Source organism: Capsicum annuum, chromosome 1 (assembly GCF_002878395.1).
Source record: "Capsicum annuum cultivar UCD-10X-F1 chromosome 1, UCD10Xv1.1, whole genome shotgun sequence".
In the NCBI taxonomy this organism is placed as follows: domain Eukaryota; kingdom Viridiplantae; phylum Streptophyta; class Magnoliopsida; order Solanales; family Solanaceae; genus Capsicum; species Capsicum annuum.
Window position 1 is genome coordinate 22,202,973 of NC_061111.1, and position 6,762 is coordinate 22,209,734.

General features: G+C 31.5%; 1 non-coding gene across 1 annotated transcript; it reads left to right on the plus strand.

The window, feature by feature from the left end:
* Positions 1-5,405: 5,405 nt before the first annotated feature.
* LOC124892402 lies at positions 5,406-5,489 on the plus strand. Its single transcript, XR_007050228.1, has one exon. It is a non-coding gene; the product is annotated as a small nucleolar RNA Z196/R39/R59 family (small nucleolar RNA).
* The last annotated feature ends 1,273 nt before the right edge of the window (positions 5,490-6,762 follow it).

The window sequence follows — 6,762 nt, forward strand, 5'->3', positions numbered from 1 at the left end:
TTTTTAGCAGATGTGTCATCTGTTGAAACAGATATATGTCTGTTTGTTTTTTCAGTTGGAAGACATACATATTCACTTTCTCCAGCTCGTGCTGCTCTTTTTTGGACATTGTATGTTGTTCAGTATAACACACAGACAGAGGAGTTACAATTTCACTTTTTTGGATGCTTGATAATGCCCTGAAAATCACTCTCCTTCTCCTCTTATCCCTAATCTCTAATAGAGCGGATGGAAATAAAATCCTCTATGATGGAGTGAGACCCCTCTTAGATGTCAATTCCTTTACAGAAGCAGTTAATGCATTAATAGCATTAATTATTATATTATGTTTCATCCTGCAGTCTTGACATTTGCATGCAGAACATTCACTGGAAGAGGCAAAATCTGTATAACCAGTATGATCATACTCATAATGGTTTGCTTTAAATACTATAAGAGGAGCATCATTAGCACCAACAGCAACACCACTACTACCACCAACAACTCCATCACCACTAATACGATCAACAATAACAAGCCCACCCTTTAAAATTATTTTTCTTGTAATGGCATTTTCAACTCTCAATTGGTCAGAACTAGCGACGGATGCACAATCTAACATAAATCATTACATATATTAGAATGATGATTAGATCTTTTAAAATAATCATTAATTAAAAGAAAAAATTAATTATAATTATACTTACTGCATCCTTTGGGGGGTTGAAGAGATCAAGAAATTTTGTATTTTTATCAGTTTTGACCGACAACTATCTCAAGATTCTTGGACAGGAAACTTCTTCCTGGTAGTTCACTTGTTGTCTCAAATAAGGAATGACTTCAAACGCCCAAGCCTATAAAATAACGTCAACGAATCAAAACCATTATTGAGTAAAAAAATAAATGATATCATAATAGAAAAAAGAAACATTTACCATGAAAGCCCATGGGAAGCCATATAAGTTGACTGTCTTTGGCGCTAACGGAGTCAACAAATATTTGACAGTCATTTTGAAGCTTTCAAAACCCCAAGGATAGTTGTTAAACGCCTCAAGATCCTCAGAGAGCTTTATTAAACCAGGATTATGTTGTTGTTAAAGTCTCTCGCCCAAAGAATATTATGTACAAACCAAACCAAGCACAATGACTGCTTGTGCTTCTTTGAAAGTCCTTTACCTTTCACCGCTTCTATCAAATTTTTATTTTTGAAGCTTGGACCAACAATGGACACTAGGTCATCACGATCACACAACTTATCTTTACCTTTTTTGGGTGTGCGGAGTGCTTTTTTTGGGTTAGAATAGGTATAACTTGAGAAGGAGGATAACATTTTAGTCCAGTAACTATGGCAAACTCCTTCCAACCAAAACAAACAGGCATGCCACAGTAATTTATCCACACCTCATCCATCTTATCTTTATTTTTATACATAAACCTACGCTTGAGAAGTTCATATACCATTTTTATTTGAAAACGAGCATTGTTGTCCTCCGGCAAATCAAGATATTTTCCAAAGCAATTTTCCCAGAAAAAAGCATCCAATTTTTGTTCTCAAAGTATTTTTCTGATAGCGTAGAAAGATTTTCCCATGACTGACTTAATCACGAAATCACCCGTTAAATCTGTGGCACCATCACACTGTATTCTCACAGGATAACGAACAATGTTGAAGGCATTGACAAACTCTTCGATGAAAGGGCTATTAGCATTTGCATCATCTCTTTTGAAATATTTCTTCTCCCTTTGTTCATCATATTCTGCTCCCGATTGAGATAATGCTTGTAAAGCAAGCTTATAGAGTGATGGATGTAGCCTAACTGCTTCATTTGTTCCTTTACTTGGACTTGATTCGATTTTTGTTCTTTTGGGAACTATATTATCTAAAATTAACAAGAACATAAAAATATATTATAGTTGATTAATGCATCATTGAAAAGGATAACAGAAATAAGCAAAACATTAAAATAACAGTTATAATAGATCACCGATCTGTTGCACCAGGTAGTATATCTGTTGCAGCATATAACCAACCTGTTGCAGTGGATGAGTAATATGTTACAATAATACAAATCATATCACTCATCTTTTAAGACAGATGAATGGTCTGTGCAATAGATCACACATTGTTGTGACATATATGTAATCTGTTGGGATAGTTAAATAACTTGTTACAACAGATGAGTAATCTATTGCGATAATACGAAACAAATCACTCATTTGTTGAGAAAAATGGACGGTCTATACAGCAGAACACACATCTGTTGCAACATCATCTATTGCAACATGTGAGTGATCTATTGGAATAGTTAAATAACCTGTAGAACCAGTTGAGTAATCTATTGCGACAATACAAAATATATCACTCATCTGTTGAGAAAGATGAATGGTCTATGCAACAGATCACACATTTATTGTGACATCATCTGTTACAACATATGAGTGATCTATTGGAACAGTTAAATAACCCATAATAATGGCTGAGTAATCTGTTATGATAATACAAAATATATCACTCATCTATTGAGAAAGATGAATAGTTTGTGCAACAGATCACACATCTATTGTAATATATGAGTGATCTATCAGAGCAGTTATCTAACCTGCAACAATGACTGAGTAATCTGTTCCGATAATACAAAATATATCACTCATCTATTGAGAAAAATGAATGGTCTGTGCAATAGGTCACACATCTATTGCAACATATGAGTGATTTCTTGGAACGGTTATCAACGGTCAATATTATTTAGATTTCTTCCAACATATGGTCGTCTATCGTGGCAAATGAATGATCAGTTGGAAAAATCAAGTCTTGGACATTTTCTGTTGGAAGAGTTGATAGGATTTTATCCAACAGGAGGTTCATCTGTTGCATCGGACCATTAATCTGATGGTTCTTCCATTGCATCAGATGGTTAATTAGTTGCATCAGATTTTTTATTCGATGCTTAATCTGTTGTAATATATGGTTAATTTGTTGCATCAGATAGTTAATCTGTTGCAGCATATGATTAATCTGTTGCATCAAAATTTTAATTTGATAGTTCCTCTGGTGCATCAGATGGTTGATATGTTGCATCATATGATAAATCTGTTGCATTAGATGGGTAATCTGTTGGAGGAAACAAAAAATATAGTATGATTTTATTCAACAAAAAGACAACAATTTCACCACTTTTACCAAGAACAAGAACAAAACAAATCAACCCAAATTATTGTTTTGTTTTTATAAACACAAATAATTAAAATCAAACTTCAAAAAAATGCAACAAACAACAAAATATCATAATTCACTTCAAAAAGAGAAGGGAAGAAATACCAAAAATTAGGGTTTTATTCATACCGCATTCCAAATTAATGCAACAAATATTAAAATTTTTAACCAATACTATAAGAGAAGTTGGCTCAAGTTCTTCATTTTCTTTAAAACTAAAAAGACCATAAATTTTTACCTGCGAAAGAAGAAAAGAAACGCTGAAGAATTCGAAGTTGTTGTGACCGGAGAGCAAGGCTGTCAAGTCGATTGAAGGTTGAAGTCGAAAAGGAACTCGAAGCCCAACTATTTGTAGTCAGATGTTGAAGTCGTCGAGGATTGAAATGAGAAATTTGCAGTACAGTTGGTTGGGAGAGAGTTGAGAGAAACTGTTGAGAGGGGGATGAGAGAAAGGTTGATTTGAATTAAAAAGTGGAACTAGAAGCCCAACTATTTATTGTCGGAGGTAGAAGTCGCCGGGGGTTGAAGGGAGAAAAGAGGGAAACTCGAAGCCCAACTATTTGTCGACGGAGGTAGAAGTCGCTGGGGGTTGAAGGGAGAAATTTTACAGAACTATTGGTTAGGAGAGAGTTGAGAGAAGCTGTCGAGAAAGAGGAGAGGGTGGTTGATTTAGATTGGAGAGGGGTGTGAGTTGGGTTGATTTGTATTTTTGAAAAGATTAGAAAGTTTTAAAAATATTAATTAAGTCCACAATTAATTTAATCAAGTTTTCTAATGATGTTTGACCCTTTAAGTTGGTCAATGTCATCAATCCTTCATTCAAGACTTAAAAACACCTTTCCTTCAATTTTCTCAAGTTACTGAGTGCAAATTTTTCTAATAAATATTAACTCTTGACATTAAATTCTATCCGTTAATATATTTTAGGCAATTTAAATATAATTTCAAATGATTGGAGTTATTGTAGGTTTGGATCGAGTTATCAATACGGATTGATTAAGTTTCGGCTGATCAATTTATACGGGCTTAAGAGTTTCACGGATAGATCGGGCCACCCAATATGATCATGGAATTAAAATGATTTAAAAATTACACAAATACACAACTTATGTTTTCAATATTATAAAAAATCCGAACTCACTAAACATATTACAAAAATCCCAATATATACACAAAATACTATGTATATGTCGGTTATGTTATGTATATTAATAGGAAGAGAGAGCAAAGTAATTTAAAAAGTGGAAGAGAGTGTAATTACTTCCAAAAGAATTGATATTTATGTTATTTATACTAAAATGATTGGTCCAACTAAGCTCTAAATGGGTTGTGGGCTGGATTAGGCTAGTCCACCATTAAAGAATATTTTTTTTATTTTTAAAAATTTAAATCTAACTTAAAACACTTATATAAATATTTATAATATAATATTGCATACTGTTACTAAAAAAAATCTCAAACCGCAATTAAGGGTTTCTTTGGAGAAAATGTTTTCTTGAAAAACAAGTTAATTTTTTATTTATTTTCTAGTGATTGGTAAATAAACAAAAATATAAATATTACCCCGTCTCATTTTATGTGTCGTCATTTTCTTTTTGATCCGTCCCAAAAAGAATGTCACATTTCCTTATTTAGTAATTATTTAATGACATCATTTTCATTTTATTCTTAGTTGGTCTCACTTATTAAGAAAAGACAGCTAAAAAGTAATAATTAAGAGGAACAATTTTATAAACTTTACAAAGTCATCACTTATTTCTTAAACTTCGTATTCGATCAAATGACGACACATAAAATAAAATGGAGCTAGTATTTCAAAAATATATATGTGTAATTAAGCAAAAAGTTATATAAGTAGGAAGGGGGAGCGAGGTGTGGGACCTCGCGGGGATGGCTGGGCATGGGATGGTCAAGGTGTAAGAGTTGAGGGCATTGGGTGGGTAAATGTCATTTAGAGGCCGTTTGGTCATAAGAAATATTTTCTTTTTTTCGAAATTTCTTTTCACTTTATTAAAATTGTTGTATTTGATCATAAAAATTTCAAAAATTATTTCAGAATTGTTTTCTGAAAAGTGAAAACAGTGTTTTGTTGTTTTCACTATTTTTCAATTCCAATTTTAACTTTTATTATTATTATATATAACCTCCATTTTTTAAATTTTTACACAAAGTCCCTCATAATGTTTAAAAATTTGAAGTGTTTAGTCACTGATGCAATCAATGATGATTTTTTTTCATAACTGTTGATTGAACGTGATTAATACAAAAATATCACCATCTTTCGGCTGAGATTGCATCTAAGATATTTTTGTATTATCTTTCTTCAAATTTGTTTCAACTCAATCTTTCTTCAATTTTTGCATTATCTTTCTTCAATTTTTGCATTTCGGCTAATTGAACATTTTTGCATTATCTTTCTTCAATTTTATTTCAACGGCTTGAGTTAATTCTTGCAATTGAAAAAAACTGGAAAGTTATTTGAGAACAAGCGAGGACCTAGTGAAGATTTAAATCAAAAAACAAATGATGCGTCTTAACAAATGATCCAAATCAATCATTCTATCTCCTGTAGTTCTGATGCTTGTTAAGAGAGTCATTAGTTGTCAATCTTTGTTCTCGAGTGCTGTTTTCTTCGTTAATATAAACTTGGTTCGAGTAATGAAATTTCTATATATAAGAATCACATTTGGTTGTATTTTAGTAGGTAAATTAGTAGTTGGGTAATTTTGATAGTTTTTAAAAGTTAAGGATATAAAATTATATTTAAAAAAAGATTTTTCAAAAGTTTAAAAAAAAATTCAAAAAGACATGACCAAACACAACTCTAACTTCAAATTTTTTTAGTTTTCATGGTCAAGTGGCTACTTAGAATGTTCTTTAAAAATTTTGTACAATCAAATACAAAAAATATAAGAAAACACTTTTCAAAAATGTTTTTCTCCGTACCGAACGCAACCTAATGATCTCAATAACGCTTATTAGAACTAATTATCAAGGCTTCAAATTTTAAGTAATGTCTATTACATAGGAGTTTCTTTAAATTGGTCCGGTGATTTCAGTACAATTTAGTTGCATATTGGCTTTTCTTATTGGCTTGTTGGTCTTAATACAAATTTGCTAGTTTTATTTCAAGTTTTGTTTCAAGTAAAGTTTTTGATCCAAATTTTGGTTAGAATTTAAAAATTATTATTAACATATTTTATAAACGCAATTAATTTTTTGTATTAATTTTTGTGGCACATATTCTTTTCTTTTTGAGAAAAAACATCTTCTCCCTCTGAACTTGTCCTCCAAACTCACTTTAGCATTTAAACTTAACTTCTGTTTATTTACCCCCTTAACATCTTTAAAGTGTATTATTTTCACCCCTCAAAGCTGAATACCGCTCTCACAACGGAGAGTGTGTTACACTCGCCTACACATCAACGCCACGTCAGAGTCACATCATTGCCACATAAGAAGTTCGATTTTTCTAAAAAATAACATTAATTTCCCACATTATTTTTATATATATTTTTTTAAAAAATAAAAAATATATATTTACTATTTTATTTATATAAATATATATA